Below are 18,471 nucleotides of genomic sequence, written 5' to 3' on the forward strand. Positions count from 1 at the left end.
AACCTCCTCAATTTGCCCAGGACTAAAAGGGTCCTAGGGATGCAGGATATTCAATCTGAAAACCAGAGAAGTCCATGACAAGCTGGTCACCCTAATCTGGAGATTTTTTTTTAAAGTAAATTTGTTCTCTTCCTAAATTTTAAGAGGTATCTATAGAACCAAATATCTTGGCAATACAGGATGCTAATCGTCCTTTAGTGACTTTAAACAACATCTTTTTTACAGGTGTGCAGAAAACCCAAAGAATGAATGTGTGACAATTGTATAGTAGGTCCAACAGTGATTCTTTTTTTTTTTTTAAGATTTTATTTTTTATTTATTTGACAGACAGAGATCACAAGTAGGCAGAGAGGCAGGCAAAGAGAGCAGGGGAAGCAGGCTCCCCACAGAGCAGAGACCCCCCAACGCGGGGCTCGATCCCAGGACCTCGGGACCATGACCCAAGCTGAAGGCAGAGGCCTAACCCACTGAGCCACCCAGGCACCCCCCAACAGTGATTCTTAATACTCTACATAACAGGGACACCTGGGTGGCTCGGTGGGTTGGGGCCTCTGCCTTCGGCTTGGGTCATGGTCCCAGGGTCCTGGGATCGAGCCCCGCGTCGGGCTCTCTGCTCCACAGGGGGCCTGCTTCCTCCTCTCTCTCTCTCTCTCTCTCTGCCTGCCTCTCTGCCTGCTTGTGGTCTCTGTCAGTCGGATGAATAAATAAAATCTTTAAAAAAAAAATACTCTACATAACAGATAAAATACATCCAGCAGATGAAGAGCAAAACCGACAATGATTCATTTCAATCCGTAAAGGCCTGACAGGGACTTCTATGTAACAACGAGTCTTTTAGCAATCAGCACAGTAGTCTTTGATTCATTGTCTTTAAACAACAGGCCACACAAGACTTCACTCTTCTAATGGTAGGAGGTGGGGGTGGTTTAGTCCCAGGCACCCTGTTGAAACTCCTACCTCTGCCTGTGTCCAGCAGTGTTGGAAGGGACAGCCCAAATAATGTGCACATTAATTAAATTTTCAATAGGGGAAGAAGAGAGGGAGCCTGGTGAGAGTCCAAATTGCTTTAATCCTTTCTGGAGAATAAGAGTTAACACTTTACCAATCTAGCTTCTAAAAACAATTCTTCAAGACTTAGCCCTGAAGTGCTAATTGACTGATGTCATTTATAAGTAACCTAATAATGTTGAATAATTTATTTAAAAATGACAGATGTTAAAGATATAGAGCCATACTAATCTATGTCTATTGAAGAATATTTTCGTGACTATCATATATGATTTCAGGTCAGGAATGAGTTTTGTTTTGTTTTAAAGATTTAATTTATTTGAGAGAGAGAAAGAAAGAGAACATGAGCAAGAGGAGGGCCAGAGGAAATGAGAGAAGCAGACTTCCCACTGAGCAGGGAGCCTGACGCCGGGCTCAATTCCAGGACCTGGAGATCATGAACTGAGCTGAAGTCAGACACTTAACCAACTCAGCCATCCAGGTGCCCCTTGTTTTGTTTTTTTAAACAATCATCAAATACCTCATTTTAGTACTTATAATAAAGTGAATTTAGGAAAAGTGTAATTTTGAGTCAGTGGATAAGGCTAGATTATAAATTTGTCATTCCACAAATACATGCTAATCACTGTGCTGGGTAATAGGAGACATAGCAAAAAATAGAAATGGTGCTTGTCCTCCCTCACTTGGTTTCCATTCTAGTGTGAAGACTGAGAGTAAACAAGTAAACAAATACACAAAATAATTTCAGATTGTGATTAATAAAAATTAATAACAAATCTACTGTCAGTCTTTATATTACTTTATCTATAGGTCTTTGAACCATTCATAACAGCCAACCTCAATATCATACATTATTCAACATCAGCTTTCTTTCTCAATTCAGTGTTTGTTAGTTCCTGCTTCACTTAAAAAGAAAAGCTTCATGAAGAAGAGTGATTTAATATTACATCATAATTTTTCCACTAGAAGAACTATATTGTCTACCTTAGGCTATTAAAAGTTCTTTATTACCTTTTTATTGTTTTATTTAATATTTTAAGAACCCCGGGGACAATTCATAACATCAAAATGCAAGATCTTACAAATAAGCTGGAAATACAGTTTCTTACCACTCATAAGGCCTTCTTTCCTTGCTAATAAGTTTAATACCTCTTCTTTCTGGTTCTTAGAACAAATAGAAGAATAAGGGGGAAAATCTCTATTCCATCTCTGATAAGTATGACCAGTGCCAGGAGAAGGGATACAGAAGGTAAAGTTGCCTGTAGGATACAAGATGGCAAATTAGCTTCTCTAGAGAGGACAGTCAGGATGGGCTTCCCCACCCTTTCCCCACACCCCACCCCAGCCTCCAAGCATCCCTCTTTCTTTCTTCGCAATGTCTACTTTCCTCCCAGCTTCCCTAAGAGCCTTCTCCTCCAGTAAATCTTAATCCTCAAATAGGACACAAACTCACTCATACAAATGTGTCAGTGATTGGTGACGAGGATATAACCATTTCAGAAAGGATCAAGGTCTTTAAATAAAAGGATGAAAATCCAGGAATAAGGTCTAGCATTGATGAGTGACTGGCGTGGGGTATCTATATCTATTTGGCCCGGCCTAAAGAAATCTTGACTCTACATTTGAAGTCTCCTGGCCTAAAAGCCAGTTGGGACATGGGGTACTGGTGGCTTCTGAGGCAGTCTCATTGTCATACTCCATGGTGATGATATAATATCAAGTAATGCTGTTTTTGATGTATTATAGAGTAATACCCAAGCAACTACTCAACTAAAAAAAAAAAAAAAATCACTGTAGGTACCCTCATTCCATCTTGGATTATCTTATTTAACAGTTTTTCAATGTAGTAAAATGTCCTCCATCTATTGCATTGTCACTTAGATTTTTAAAAATTTATTTATTTGAGAGAGAGAGTGAGCAAGAGAGAGCGAGAGAGCATGAGAAAGGGGAAGGTCAGAGGGAGAAGCAGACTCTCTGCTGACCAGGGAGCCCGATGCGGGACCCGATCCTGGGACTCCAGGATCATGACCTGAGCTGAAGGCAGTTGCTTAACCAACTGAGCCACCCAGGCGCCCATTACTTAGATTTTTATGTGCTGACGTTTGTCTTTCCTTCTAGGGAAGGGACTTTTATTTATTTTTTTTTAAGATTTTATTTATTTATTTGAGAGACCGAGATCACAAGTAGGCAGAGAGGCAGGCAGAGAGAGAAAGAGGAAGAAGCAGGCTCCCGGCTGGGCAGAGAGCCCGATGTGGGGCTTGATCCCAGAACCCTGGAATCATGACCTGAGCAGAGGCTTTAACCCACTGAGCCACCCAGGCGCCCCAGGGACTTTTCTTCTAAATCACCCATGGAAAATATTGGTGGATAGCCTGTTGACTATTAAGTATAAATTAACTTTTCCAAGACTCACTTTAAATGTCATTTCATTCTGAATACCTTTAATGTTGTTGTTGCTGTTATTATTATTACTATTAATAATGGCAATTATGTTTATTGGCTGTTTGCCATGTACCAGGTGCTCTTCCTTACTTTATTGCTTGAGCTCACAACAGCCCCACATCAGTTATTATTATCCCTCCTTCTGTAGCTGAAGAAACCACCCAAGGTCACACAACTGCAGAGAAACTCTCCTACGTTTGTCTGCCTCTTCTTTGAAAGATCCAGTGGGAGTCTGTCAAAGGTTTTGCTCCGGTATAGGTTAGGGACAATAAGGCAAGAAAGATACTATGGCCTGGCTATTATATGGGACACGTGAATTCACAAAGTTAAAGTTAAAAGATAGGCAACTTCTAAAACCTGTGTTTTCTGAGGGATATTTATGAGTCTGGAGGTGAGTCAAGAATGAAACAGCCAGTTGCAGGGTGTGAGAACTATAATCAATGCTATGGAACTCAGCAGAAACAGCTTAAACAGAGGAAAGAGAGTTCCAATTTAGATTCGCCCTTTCCAAAACAGGCGATAATAGAGCAACAAACAAACTGCCAACCACACAGATTTGAAGTATGTGATGTTAAGGCCAACCCTCCCTGGTAAACCCAGTCTTATCCCAGACTAAGTTTTAAGTGCTAATGCTTTACTGGGCATTATTATTAGCTTTGCTGTCATAGAATAAACCCCGGTTTCCATCAGAGCAGGCCTGAGAGAAGCTTAAGTATGGCTCTCCATTCTCTTCCTCCCTCCCACTCTCTTTCCATCATCGCTGCCTGCAGATCAGCCCAATAATAGTCCTAACCACCATTGGTAGGCTTCACCCCAGTCTACAAGGTCCTTTCACATAGCTTATTTCATTCAACCTTGTGAAATAAGTATGATTAGCAACCCCATCTTAAATAGATTCAGAGCAAAGTCACGACTTAATTAAAATCACACTGCCCAGAAGGACCACAGCCAGAACCAAATCCAAATTTTCTGGATTGGAGACCAAATGAAAGCCTACCAGAGAAAGGGTACCACATGATTATCATTCGATCTACCCTACATCTCAGACTTCAGGGTTAAAATGAATAACAATTTATTGGATTTAATGGTGTCCTACCATCTGCCTGCCTCCAACAAAAATATATCTCAGTCCCCCAGGACTATCCCTTTACATCTTGTAGTTTAATTTCATTCATTAGAGTTTATAGAGAGCATTGCTCTCCATCAGTTTCTCTTTTTCCCCAGAGGTTTATAGACATCACAAACAAGTATTAGTGAAGAAGAAATCCTCCTACATACCCAGGATAGGCCCGGGAGTGATTTTCACTGCTTCAATATGAACTATTGAGGGAAATGGCTTTTATAAAACACATTCATATCCTGAATACTCCCAGTCTCTACAATATGGGTGGTAGTTCCCATTCTTCTATCAAGATAGAAGCTCATTCTCAATAAAAACAGCTTCTGATCACTTGGAACTGAAAAGGAAGAGAGGAATTGGAGATTACTGTGAGTACTATTTAGGTTAATGGTCAGCAATTCAAGAACCAATTATCCAGTTTGTGGATTTTTTTTCTGTTCCTATACTACCTCCCTCTTATTGTCTACTTGGCATTTTCATTATCATCTCCTGTGGGAGGGTATTAAAGAAAAAGAGTGGAAGTGAGATTCAAAATCAAACTAAATCAGTGATTATTAAGCACCTACTTTGTGCCAGACACGGAGATAGGTGTGCAAATCCTAAAGGAGTCATATGTGACCCCTGCATGTGGGTTCCTGTGACAGTGCTGCACTAAAGATAGGTCTAAAGTGCTACAAGAGCCTGAAGGAAGAGCGAGAAGCCTAGAACGGAAGGAAGAAGGGGAAAGCATCAGATTAAAAAAATGACACTTCTGCTGGGACTTCAACCATGCCTCAGAGAGTAAGCTCTAGATTCCAGAATCAGAATATGTGAGTTAAAATTCCCATTATATAAGTAGATTATATACTTTTAGCATGTCACTTAGCCTTTTAGTTTCCTTATCTGAGAAATGAAATTGGGAATGCTTTCAACTGCAAGTAACTATCCCCCTAACAATAACTAAAAATTGTCTCTTTCTCCCACAACTGGAAGTACCATGGTAAGCAGTTGCTGGGAGTGGTTTAGCTGTTCAGTGATGCCATCAGGCTCCCAGGGTCTTTGTATGTTTCAACTCTTCCTTTCTTACCGTATTGGCTCATTGCATTATGTTTCCAAGATGATTACTGCAGGTCCATCACATTTATACCAAAGGCAGTTCCAGCCATCACACTGACACCTAAAGCAGAAAGAAGTAGACGGTGGGCTAAGAGCATTAAGTACACGTATCCCGTTTTGTTAAGAAAGAGCAAAGCTTCTCAGAAGCTCCTAGCAGAATTCTGCTTACAGTATCTCATTGGCTAGAATTGGATCACAGAGCCATCATAGCAGTGATGGAGACTGAGAAAGTGAGTATTTAGTTGGATACACTGACACCTCAAGCAAAATTGGGTTCTGTTAGCAAACGAGAAGAGGGGAGAATGGATATGAAGTCTTCAATTGCTCCGTCTAGTACAACTGACTTCAGAATACTAATATAAAGGTTAAAATACACTGAAGTGCCTGGCATCCAGTAAGTGCTCAGTAGATATAGCTCTTGAAGTAATAATAGTCCAGGAACAAAATGATTCAACTCTGAATGAGGACATGGCATAGGGAATAATTTTGAGACCTAGATAAGCTAAAGGTCTTGAAAACAAACCAAATGAAACTATTGGTGGGGAAAAAAAAAAGATTTCGTTTTAATTTTTCTTACTTTTATTTCTCCTTTCCCTTATAACCACAGAAGTGTCTGTTTTCCACGTTATCATCTTTTTTGTTTCTAATTATTTTATTATTGTGTACCTTGTTGGAATTTAAGTACTTCATTATTTTAAAAATCTAAAGGAAACATAAAATGTAAGTTCTTAAATCTACTTGATTAAAAAACTTCCTACAGCAACTTTATCTCTACTTCCAATTAATAGTTTGCACAATTATATAATCACATAATGCTGAACACTATGATTTACTCTTAGCATGTATTTGTTCTAGCTATAGCTTACTTATGTAAAGAAGTACAAACATCGCCTAACTAAAGTAGTAAAATTAATCGCACCATTATAGTCACATGACATTCAACGTGTCTAGAACTAGCAAGCAATACAGCTCCTGGAAACCCAATTGCCCATTTTGCTGAACCCAAGGCACTTTCAGGGAGGGTCAAACAATTGATAGACTCACCATACAGTTTCCTAACCATGGAGAATGGTTTAGGGGCCAGGATCCAAAAACCTTGGCAGCTCTGTAATTGCATAGTGCTAGAGATGAGAGAGGTAAGAGGCATACGATAGAAACTGAAAAGAAAAGAAGGAACTGGAATATGATACCCGCACTCCAAACATTCATTACACCCTCCCCACTCCACTGCCTTCCAACCCTCCCCAAACACTCAAAGTCCTCTAAAATTTGCTTAGTAAGGGGGAAGGAAGGGAACAAAATTGCAGAAGAGAGACTTCCAAACTCTTGTTAGATATGAGCAGCGTCTTTTAGCCATTCTGTATTTTTCCATTAAATATGTATAACATTTGTAATGGGGGGGGGGGAGAAAGGACAGAATATGACACAACTGGGCAGCAAAGGAAAACATAGGGTAAGTTCCTCTTTGTGGCCTTAGGTCCAGGCAATTCTTCCCTCGCCGTCACGAGGCTTGCATTTTGGCCCGAAGTATGAAACCTTTACCTTTCATAGCTTCAGCTTACGATAAACGGTGGGTCAGCAGTTACATGACTGCCCTGGAATGATTTCACACAGCTGCCTGCCGCGCCACACATGCACGGGGTGACCAGCTAGAGCCAATGACTGTGGAAGCAGCTTCTGGTCAGACCACACAGCACAGCCGCTGCAGACAACTCTCTTTTCTGTTGTCTCTGGCTCAATTTCTTCATGTTTCTTTTCATTTTTTTTTCCTTCAAGAAGACAAGGGTGTCTCATTGAAGCTTCAGGGAAATCACTGAATCTTAATGGAATCTAATTGGCTACCATGGTTATCTCAAAGGAGCTGTGGTCATAAAAGTTAATTAAATTAGATTCATTTGCATATTCAAGACCATTCTCTTCCCTCACTTTAAAACCTGGGAAAGAGAAGATGTGTCCCTCCTCCCTGGATAGGACATGCAACAATGTCCAAATTGTTTTCTTTGTATGCCTGAGAATTAGAGTAGTGGGCTATTTTTTGAATCCTCTTGCCTAGCTTGTGTCTTCCTTTTTTTTTTTTAGGTATATGTAAGTGCGAGAGTTAAATTGATATGCATTGCAGGTCTCGCTTTGAAATATGGAACTAGTCCTTTATAGAACGAGCTTTGCTGTGCTTAACACTGAAGTATTTTCTAAACAAAAGGTGAATTCAGAATGTTCAGTAGAAAAAGGAGCTAGCAACATTTACAGCCACAGGACTAGCTAGAAGCATCTCCCATTTGAGTGTGTGCTTGCTTGCATGTTCATTGGCAACAACCACACCCATAGCTTTCTTAGAGGATCAGAGGAATGGAATGATTGGACCCTAAGAGGATATCTAGTCTACCCAGCTGCCTGTGGTAGGCCTAAAATAACCAGCTGAAATGGAACTCTGGCCTGTTTTCTGAAGCCTCAAGGGAAGGCTTCCTCCTCTATATAACGACCCATTTTTAACAACACTTAATATTACCAGAAAGTGTTCCCTTGTGTCAAACCTATATCCCCTCTGCTGCTGATTTACTGTTTATTCTCACATGCATGCAACGCTGGTGTGGGTGATCAAAGCCAGTCCCTCCACAGTGCTCATTTGTACATGGCCTTGGAATAGCAACTGGATATTGATATTGGTGTCGTGCCCAGATCAGTCTTTACAGATTAAAGGCCATGTCTGCCCTACTTCCCTTGGCCACTCTTACCTGTTAATGCAAGTAAAGGTATATCATTAACCTATTTTCCCTGTCACGAGAAGACAGGTCTGATTTATCTTTAGGGTTTTTATTTCTTTAATGAACACAAATGTGCCATCCCAGTGCTAAGTTTTCAGGAAACAGTGGTGGACAGGAAAGACTAAGATGCTGCCCTCAGGCATGGAATTCGGACATAATACAAGTAATTACAAGTGAGGTGAGAGTTACAAAAAAGTGTAGGTTACCAAAAAAGCACATAACAGTCTGAGCTAACAGAGACTGGGGGGACAGGAAAGCCTTCTGGATAAAGTGATGCTTCACCTGAAACCTGAAGGATGAATAGAAAGTATCAAAGTGGAGAAGAGTATTCATGACAGAGGGAATGGCATATGCAAAGTCCCCAGCAGGAGAAAGAGAGTGGCCTGGTGAAGGGCTGGTGCTGAAATTCAGACAGCAGGACAGAAGCTGTGGAATCATCAGACCTCACTCATGGCCTGTCCCTGCTCACCTATGGGAGGATTAAGCTGGGACTGACACCCAGTGTCCTAGTCCTGGCTTTTTCAGTTTGGGACCTTGGGGCCACTGGATGCTTAGTGACAAGGGTCAGGCACCTGGAGAAAAAGTGGAAGGAAAAAGGCCCCACTTGAGCAACCAGAGGCCTTGATGGCTCTGAGGCTCCTGTGAAGTAGCATAGCATAGCACAGTTGTAGCAGTCAGCTCTCAGGGGAGTGACATGATGCACGTGTAGTCGTTGGCAAGTCACAATTTCAGCGTCTCCAACCCCTCATCTGGAAGATGAGGAGTTTAGGTATGGACCCTCCTCACTCACATTCTAGAAGCACTCAGCAACAATAGTCCCTATTTGGTTCGTTCATTCTTAAGTGGGTCATGTTATTACTAAGCTACCTACATTTGGGAGTGGGAGGAGGAGTTATTCAGACAAGCCAGCAAGCCTCTCTCCAATTCACTTTTTTTTTTTTTTTTTTTTTTGGTGGGGGCAGGGGTAAATTTTTTGTTGTGGTGGTGGTAAAATATACATAACATAAAATTTACCATTTTAAACACTTCTAAGTGCACAATTCAATAGCATTAATTACACTTGCAATGTTGTAAAGCCCTAGCCACTATTTCCAAAATTTTTCATTCCAATTCACTTTTTTTTTAACAGTGAGGATAGTTTCTCTTTTTTTTCCCAGTTTAATTGAAATATGATTGACATACAACATTGTATTAAAGGTATACATCATAATGATTTAATAGTGCATATGTTGAGAAATAATTATCACAATAAATTTAGTTAACTCTAATTCACTCTTTTTAAAAAGATTTATTTATTTTTAAAGAGAGAGAGAGTGTGTGAGGATGTACACAAACAGGAGGAGGGGCAGAGGGGAAGGGAGAGAAAGAATGTCAGGTAGACTCCGTGCTGAGGACAGAGCCCAATACCAGGCTCCATCCATCCCAGGACCCTGAGATCATGACCTGATCTGAAACCAAGAGTTGGACACTTAACCAACTGATCCACCCAGGTGCCCCAACTCCAGTTCACTTTTAAACAAGTCTTGGCAAGTTCTACAAGTGTCCTCATAATCCATGAACCTGACCATCTATCATGACTCCTGACTTGGATCTTGAGAAATCTGATACTACTCTTAAAAACAAATGATGCTTCTTACTCCTCGCATAAAAATGTGTACAAGGGGTAAAAAGAAAGATTAAACTGCTAAATAGTTAAATCCTCTCCTTCTGCTACTAGGTAAGTCACCTTGTTCAAGATCATAGTGCTTAATACTGCAAATTTACTAAACCCCATCTATGTACCTAGCACTAAGCTAGTTGCTTTGCACGTGTCATTTGACAGGTAGATAATATTTTTCCCACTTTACAGATAAGGGAATAGGCTATGGTGAAACCAGATTTTCAGCCCAAATCAGTCTGCTTTTAAGATTTGGTTCACCCCTCCATACTTCGTTACTTCTCCAAAGGCAGCTATAGGGGAGACTTGAAGAGGGCATTTTGAAAAATGAAGAAGAACAAAGAAAAACCAAAATTAAATTTGAGCTCATGCTTAACCTACTCAGATTTGTTCTGATCAGTTTTGTCACCCAAGTTCTAGCTTCTCCAATTCAGTCTTTCTTATCTCTCTGGTCCATGGAATTGATGGTATTTACTGCCCCACTGTTCAACAATAGTATGTGGCTCAATTACTTAATTAAGAAAATCCTTAGAGCATCAGGGTGCTTAGCAGGCAAAAGGGGTTAAAAGCCCAAAGAAGGGCTGAGCTCCCTGCACCTCAGGTTGGCACAGAAGGCCAGGAATAATGAAGCCAGTTGAACTGCTCACCCTGCAGAACCCTTGGCTGTGAGTTTAACAGAAAATAAACATTGAGACAAGGGAACTGTCGAGTAAATTAGTATTAAGAGTTCAAATTTTGTTTTCTTTTTTCCCTTACCAGGTGTGCTGTGAGAATTCAAAGCATAAGGAAGGAGAATGGGTTAAAAATAGTATAACAATAGCCAGTGTGACAATAGCATGATTAAAAAAACATCGTGAATTATACAAGAGGACTCTAGAAAAAAAAACTTAAAAGGAATAAAAGCAGAGGCAGGAGCAACACACTAACACCATGGGATCTTAAAAGGCTCAGAGTGAAACCATAGTAGGATGTCATAAAATAAAAAAGAAATACCGGCTTCAAAAGTATGAAGATTTTTAGGGACACCTGGTGGCTCAGGCAGTTAAGCAACTGCCTTGGGCTCAGGTCATGATCTCAGGGTCCTGAGATGGAGCCTCCGCATCTAGCTCCCTGCTTCTCCCTCTGCCCCTCTCCCAACTTGTGCGCATGCACTCTCTCCCTCTCTCTCTCAAATAAATAAATAAAATCTTTTTTTTTTTTTTTAAAGAAGTATGAAGATTTGTAAATAGAATTGTTTGTCCTTTGGAGCGCCTGGGTGGTTCAGTGGGTTAAGCCTCTGCCTTCAGCTCAGGTCATGATCCCAGGCTCCTGGGATCAAACCCTGCATCAGGCTCTCTGCTCAGCAGGGAGCCTGCTTCCCTCTCTCCCTCTGCCTGCCTCTCTGCCTACTTATGATCCCTCTCTCTGTCAAATAAATAAATAAAATCTTTAAAAAAAAAAAGAAGAAGAAGAAGAAGAAAGAAAGAAAGAAAGAAAGAAAGAAAGAAAGAAAGAAAGAAAGAAAGAAAGAAATGTTTGTCCCTCAGGGTGAAGTCAGACATCATTATCTTGGCTTGCGGGGCCCTCTATGCCTTGCCTCTCCAGCCTCATCCCTTCTGCCACCATGAACAACTCTCTCAAGAACTGCTTGTTCTCTCTCGAAGGCCTCGCTTCCCTTCTCTGACATGTCAAAGTAGGTCATATTTCCCACTTATACCTTCTGACAGCTCCATGCTAACCTTATTATCCTTGTAAATATTGCTCAACATCTACTTTCCTGCTAGACGATCTGCCCTCCCAGGGTAGGTTCAACTCTACCTTGTTTATTGCTCTATTGCCAACCCTATCACTGTTATGAATAAATGAATGAATGTTGGTGGCCATTTAGGTTTCCAACTACCTAACTTCATGACATCTGAAGAAAACAATTGCTTCTTTAGTTCATGTAGCATGTCAGAATTTAACAAGAGAAGCAGAACCAGCATAAAGAGTTTTTCGTTTTTTAAAAATCTATCCATTCAGTTATTACAAGGAAGTGCCTTACCCAGGTGTAGGAACCGGTTAAGCAAGCCTGGTATCCACAGGGCGGGCAGTCAGAAAGCAGAGATCACAAACAGGCTAGGACCTCAGAAGAGTGAGTGTGATGATGAGAGTATCCTGCAGAAGCCAGGGCTCTCAGTCTGGAGTTGAGTACACACACTTGGCCAGGCGTCAGTGAAATCGAATGAGGATCCAGCTGGAATGGAAAGTAATTTCAGGCCCAGCTGCTGCTTCACAAGGCAAATCAGCAGATCAGCAGCACCAACATCAGTTTTGTCCCAGGGTGTAGAAAAAGATTTTACAACTTTCCTTCTGCTCTGTGTGTAGACTCTCTAGCATCACGGAGGGCTTAAACCCTCTTTTTTAAAAGCTTTTCTCGGGGGTGAGGGGGAATTGGATGAAGGTGGTCAAAAGTACAACTTCCAGGTATAAGATAAATAAGTACTGAGCTGGCAACGTACAGCATGTTGACTTTGGTTAATACTGCCATAGGAGATATTTAGAAGTTGTTAACAGAGTACATCCTAAGAGTTCCCATTGCAAGAAAAAAAAAAGATTTTAATTTTCTATATGTATATGAGATGGAGGATGTTAAGTAAACTCACTGTGGTAATCATTTCTCAGTATTAATCATACCATCATGCTGTGCTCCTTAAACCTTATACAGTGCTGTGTGTCAATTATATCTCACTGAAACTGGTGGGATTTTCTGCTGATTAAATCACCTGGAACAATATCCCTTCGGTTAATTTAAAATCAGCTGAGTAGGAACTTTTATTACATCTGCAAACTCCCTTCACAGCAGCCCCTAGATTGGTGCTTGGTTGAATTGGGAGTGGGGAGGGGGTGTGTCACCCATTACTTGCTGCCAAGCTTTCAGCTGATGGTTTTTACAGAAGAATCTTCTTTATAGCTCACTATAGCCAGGAACCTACTAGACAAGGAATTCAGGAGGATGTAGTTCAGCCTAGCCTCATGGACACATCCCGAAGCCATCACAGGTCACATCGTAGGACAACTATCTCCATAACCTCCAGTCTGACCCTGAGTGAAAGAAATTAGTGACAGAAACGAGCAACATTCCTAAGTGGGAAGGGCCACCTTGCTGGGAGAAGCAGGGCTGACCCTGCGGAGGCAAAGCAAATGAGTAACTCCAAATTAGCTTAGAGCTAATCACCTTAGTAGAGCATGTTCTCAAGAGTTGAGGAGGTATAAGGAGCTCTGTGAGCCAAAATAGGGGGTGGTAAGAATAGATTAATATCAGAAGCCGGGGAAACCCCATTCCAGGGTTCCAAGATGGAATATAGGTGTTCATCAATGAAAGTTTGTGAAGGATTGAATCAATCAACCTTCTAACTCATCTATTCAGAAAAGGTTAAGGCCCGATGTGAAACTGTGGTGCTAAGACACACTGCCGTTACCTTAATGGAGTGTTCCTAGGGCAAAGATCAAACAGCTCCAGCTATAGGCCAAGAGTTCTCTTAAGAAAGAGCCTTTGAGGGCGCCTGGGTGGCTCAGTGGGTTAAAAAGCCTCTGCCTTCAGCTCGGGTCATGATCCCCGGGTCCTGGGATCGAGTCCCACATCGGGCTCTCTGCTCTGAGGGGAGCCTTCTTCCTCCTCTCTCTCTCTCTCTGCCTGCCTCTCTGCCTACTTGCAATCTCTGACAAATAAATAAATAAAATCTTTAAAAAAAAAAGAAAGAAAGAAAGAGCCTTTGACTGAGAGAGAGCTATCAAACAGGCTGTCATCGGTCCCTTAATGGGTACTAGATACTTTTTTGTTGCCATTTCTTCATTGCCAGACACACACACACACACACACACACACATACACACGGGACTACAATAGACTTTGCACAGCTTCCAATACAAATTTAGGAATGAGAACTGAACATCTAGTTGACAGTGACAATCTGGTAATCACAGAAGCCCAGGTATATGAGTTATCTTGAATAACCAGTGATTGAATTATGTGCCTTTAAGCTTAGCCTATACCAAATGCCTCTAGGAAAGGTTTAAAAAAAAAAAAAATTCAGAATTTGCTCTCTGGCTTAGAGTGATTGAATTATGCTGTGGGCTATGGTAAATTCATTGCAGTGCTAAAAATAGATGAAGGGCAGTTCAGTAACCCTGGGGAATTTTATCTGCCTCATTCATGCATCCAGAGATGCTGCTTACGTAAAGCCAAAATAGGCACAACCAAAAGGGCATCGGGGGAGATTGATCAAAGTTGATGATTCAAATAGAAACCAAGAAAACAAGCAAGCAATTAACGGCAAAGATCAGGACTAGTCCCGTTGCAAAGATCGGAGCAAGAAATGGGCCTCTGAAGACAATACAGTAACTTAAACTTTCTAATAGTTTCTAGAGGCAAATTTAGAAACCTCTTTCCAGAGAAAGCCACAGCCTCCAGCTGTTCTTTCTCTGCACATTCAGGCATAGACCCTCATCACAGCCTCTTGGGGATTTACACTTCACACTGGCACAGCACACTCATCATCACTCCTAGAAATACTCCTCCTTGACCTCCAGGCAGAGCACCAGAAAGTCAATTAAGAACCATTTGAAGACGTTACTCGAGCAACTCAGAGATAAGCAAAGATACCGACAAGTTCCAGGAGTTCCCCTTGGCCAAGTTTACCACTGAGTTATTTTATTAGACAAGTGGTTTTTAAAGGAAATCATTTATCATAAGGTTGCAGGAAAGGTCTGTTCCTGGTCTCCAGCTGCCTGTGGAAAGAGTCTAGAATTGGCTGGAGTAGCTCTAAGAGGCTGGAAATTCAGTTCATGGTCAAGTATGTCAGTGTTTTAAAACATTCTAACAAACCCAACAGCACCATCTGTAAGGACTGCATAATTTGCAAAATTTCTTGCTAAATCAGCTGGCCAAATGCAAAGCCAATTGCTTTGGCATCGGTACAGCAGCGTGCTGCAGCCGGGAAGTATTTTAAGTGGATAATGAGTAGTCTCTTCTCTCAATGACTATATTCAAATAACTTCCACTGCCTAAAATATGCAAAGTTCCTAGTCAAGGCTGCCTTAGGAACTTCTGCCCCCTAACTCAGAGTTTGAGTCTTTAGGGGTTGGGAGGGGGTTATTAGATCCCCCTTCTCTATTGATATTGAAGAAAGCAATTGCCAAGCAAAGAGCTCAGACCCTTCCCAGCTCTCACACATACACAACAGCCCACATACATACACAGAAAAACTCAAAAACACAGCTCACATTAGTCCTGAGCTAGGCAAGGCTTACATCTACTGCAGCCAAGAATAGCTTTCATTTACTTAGTTACAGTATCTCCTCTAAAATTATTATTTGGGTACTTCAAATGCCCTTTTTTTAAATGAGGAAACACAGGTAGAAAGTATTTCTCTGCCTTTTTCTCTTGAGAAACATAGTTCTTCATTGGTTATCCATGGAAAATGTTCTCTCTCTCTCTCTCTCTCTCTCTCTCAAGTAGCAAAACAGATGGAAGTTCCTTCTGTGAAGAAACCAAATTCTATACTCTTTATATCCAACCACCATTACCTCCATCTCTATAATTTAAGAACTCAATAGACATGCAATAAATGCTTGATTGTTTGTTTATTAAGTGAGTTGCTCCCCCAAGTTACTTTAGAATCTTACCGCTCAACCCACAGTTCACAGACAAGAGCACCAGCATCATGAGCTTGTCAGAAATGCAGACTCGTACCCTAGACCTCCTGAATCAGAATCTGCATTTTAACGAGATTTCCAGGAGACTTGTAAGCCCATCAAGGTCTGAGAACCATTTTCGAATACATCGTGATTCGTACACTCTTACTCTTGGGTCTGGTAAGGTCTGTCACTCCTCAAAGATCATTTCTTGCCATTGGGGACACTTCCATGGAAGCAGTGAGTAATAACTGACTTTATTGGGCACTAACTGTGTGTCCGAAGTAGAGGACACATAGTTAACGCGATGGGAGTTACACAGCTAGAAAAATGGGGAGGTAGATCAGAACTTTATCTAGCTTCTAGGTCCACATTTCCCATCATTGGCCTGTAAAGCCAGGTGGCTACCAGCAGTGTTGCAGAACTCTCCCCTCTTGTGCAGGACGTGTGACATCCCTGTCTTCCACCCGCTAAATGCAGTATCCTGATGCCCTAAGAACCACCCCCCCATTTCTAGATACCCATGGGGGTGGGCCTAGCTCACAGAGAACCAGTGTCTTGTAGCTTTCATCTAGTGATTTTGAGAAACTAGTTTTCTGGGACTCGTTTCTTTCTTCCAATGTTTGATCTATTTATAAAATTCTTTGACATTTTACATTTTATTTTTCATTTCAACAGAAGGCTATAACTATTGAGTATCTACTCTATGCAGTCTAAAAGATAAGGTCCCTGCCTGCCAGCAGCTGACCATCTGGTTAGGGAAATCAGGCCTCAGCAATTCAAGGCTCTCCATGATTAAGTCTAGAAATGACAACAACAGCAACAACAAAAAGACATAGATTCATATTCAGACTTTATACCACTTATTACTGGCAAGTCTTCTCTAAGCTTCATTTCCTCCGTCTGTAAAATGGGGGCATTATTAAACAATGCATGTAAATTGCCAACACAGTACCTAAAGCATGACACCTGCTTAGTAAATATTAGCTACCCCTATCTCTTACCATCTCCCCCAACCAGTGTAGATATAGGACAAAAATGAGATGGAGAAAGGATGTGCATAAGGGAAGAGACAGCATTCTAGTCAGGAGGCATAGGCTAAGCAAAAACTTGGTGTCAGGAGTGAGCATGCCTAAGGAAGAAACTGTACGGGACTCACAAACTTGACGAAGTAAAAAGTTCAGGTCAAGGAGTTATGACAAATGAACATGTGGAAGAAAAAAAATGAGTTTGAATTTGCACAGAATCTCCTGGAGATTTCTGAATTTCTTTAGTACCATGACTTTCTAAGAAAATAGTGTAAACTTACAGAAAAGTTAGACGTCTATACTAATGAACATAAATGTACCTATTACCAGTCATTGTCTTTAAGAAAAAATAAATACCTAGCATTGCTATGAGAGATATTTAAAATTTTTATTTAAATTCAAATCTGTCATCTAATTTATTTCCAACTTCACTAAATGTGAAGCCCAGATCTAGGCTGATAAATAAGTTTACATAAAGAATATAGTTAGTTCTTCAAGTTTATAAAGTCCACAATTTCAGCATAAGAGAGGATTAAAAAAGGATCCCAAAATATCTTAAGGTGTCCAAGAAGCTATTGCTACTACTAGTGAGTTCAAATAGCTTGCTGCAGCATTCTTATTACTGCTGCTCATTAGTAAAAGTACTATATAACACCCAGCAGAAAAGAATAATCAGCAAATCAATTAATTAAGGCCCTATCAACACTCTTCTTGCCACCCCCAATCCCATCTTTGTTGTAAATAAGCTTTCTTGCCTACATTAAAGTCATTAGTTCTCCATATGTAAATAGTAATGTCCTTTAATTTAAACTGATTAAATATCAGAGAACAAATTTCAATCCACTCTTTCTGATCTAGCCAGGATATTAAAAACATAGAGCATTACTGTCTTACTTAGCAAATTCAACACAACTGTATACACTTTTGAATTCATTAATTTCCAGATTCACCTTCCCCCCAAGGACATTAGCCAGAATGCTATCTTTAGCTATAATACACACACACAAATACTATAGTAATTAAAGAAACCACCCATTTCCTTCCCCCTAAGTTCCAGGAAGCTATGTTATTTCTGTGGACCAATTTCTATTTGCCAACTGTTCTCCAGAGCCTTTAACGGAAAATAAAATGTACTAGAAGCTATTCTTCAAATGACAGCCAAGAACACATCTCCTAGTATCTCCTTCCTTCAGAGGAAAAAGCAAAAAATGTTTGTGTATATTTAAGACCTTTACATTTAGGATTTTGTTAAATCTTGAAACGTGTAAAACCTCACAATGTCTTGAAAAGAAATGTTTGAAAGAACCTCTGGTCTCTAAAAGTTAGCTAGATTCTCTGCAACATTCACCTCTTATTTTGGCTCCTCTAATTATCCCTTTTAACTTAATGTTGGTTATTTTTATTTCTTCCATCTTTCCTCATACCACATTGTTTACAACTGGTAAAAAGAAAAAATTATATTTATACATATTCTCAGTGGTAATTTCTCAGAGTGTTCCCCTCCCCCAGTTACACTAGGGGAGTTGGTGAGGGTTTTGGCTTCTTTTATCCTTTTCCTTCTTCAGTTAAAACAGAATAAATTATCCATATATAATCACCAACAAACAACTTCTTAAGTATTTCCCACTCCTCAAACTTTGATAACACGAATTAGGTTTATCTCAACCAAGTGTCACATGTGAATTACTTCATCATGAAAAGGGA

At 40.5% G+C, this 18,471-nt stretch overlaps 2 long non-coding RNA genes across 2 annotated transcripts in view; one reads left to right on the top strand and one right to left on the bottom strand.

Annotated features, from left to right (window-relative positions):
- LOC125107559 (uncharacterized) overlaps nt 1–18,471 on the top strand; it is a 113,621-nt gene that overhangs the window by 93,668 nt on the left and 1,482 nt on the right. The window lies entirely within an intron of this gene.
- Nucleotides 1,910–12,293, bottom strand: LOC125107562 (uncharacterized). Its single transcript, XR_007129596.1, has 3 exons — nt 12,108–12,293; nt 5,637–5,726; nt 1,910–2,267 (listed from the first exon to the last, which is right to left on the bottom strand). It is a non-coding gene; the product is annotated as an uncharacterized LOC125107562 (long non-coding RNA).

This window comes from Lutra lutra, chromosome 8 (genome assembly GCF_902655055.1).
Source record: "Lutra lutra chromosome 8, mLutLut1.2, whole genome shotgun sequence".
Classification (NCBI taxonomy): domain Eukaryota; kingdom Metazoa; phylum Chordata; class Mammalia; order Carnivora; family Mustelidae; genus Lutra; species Lutra lutra.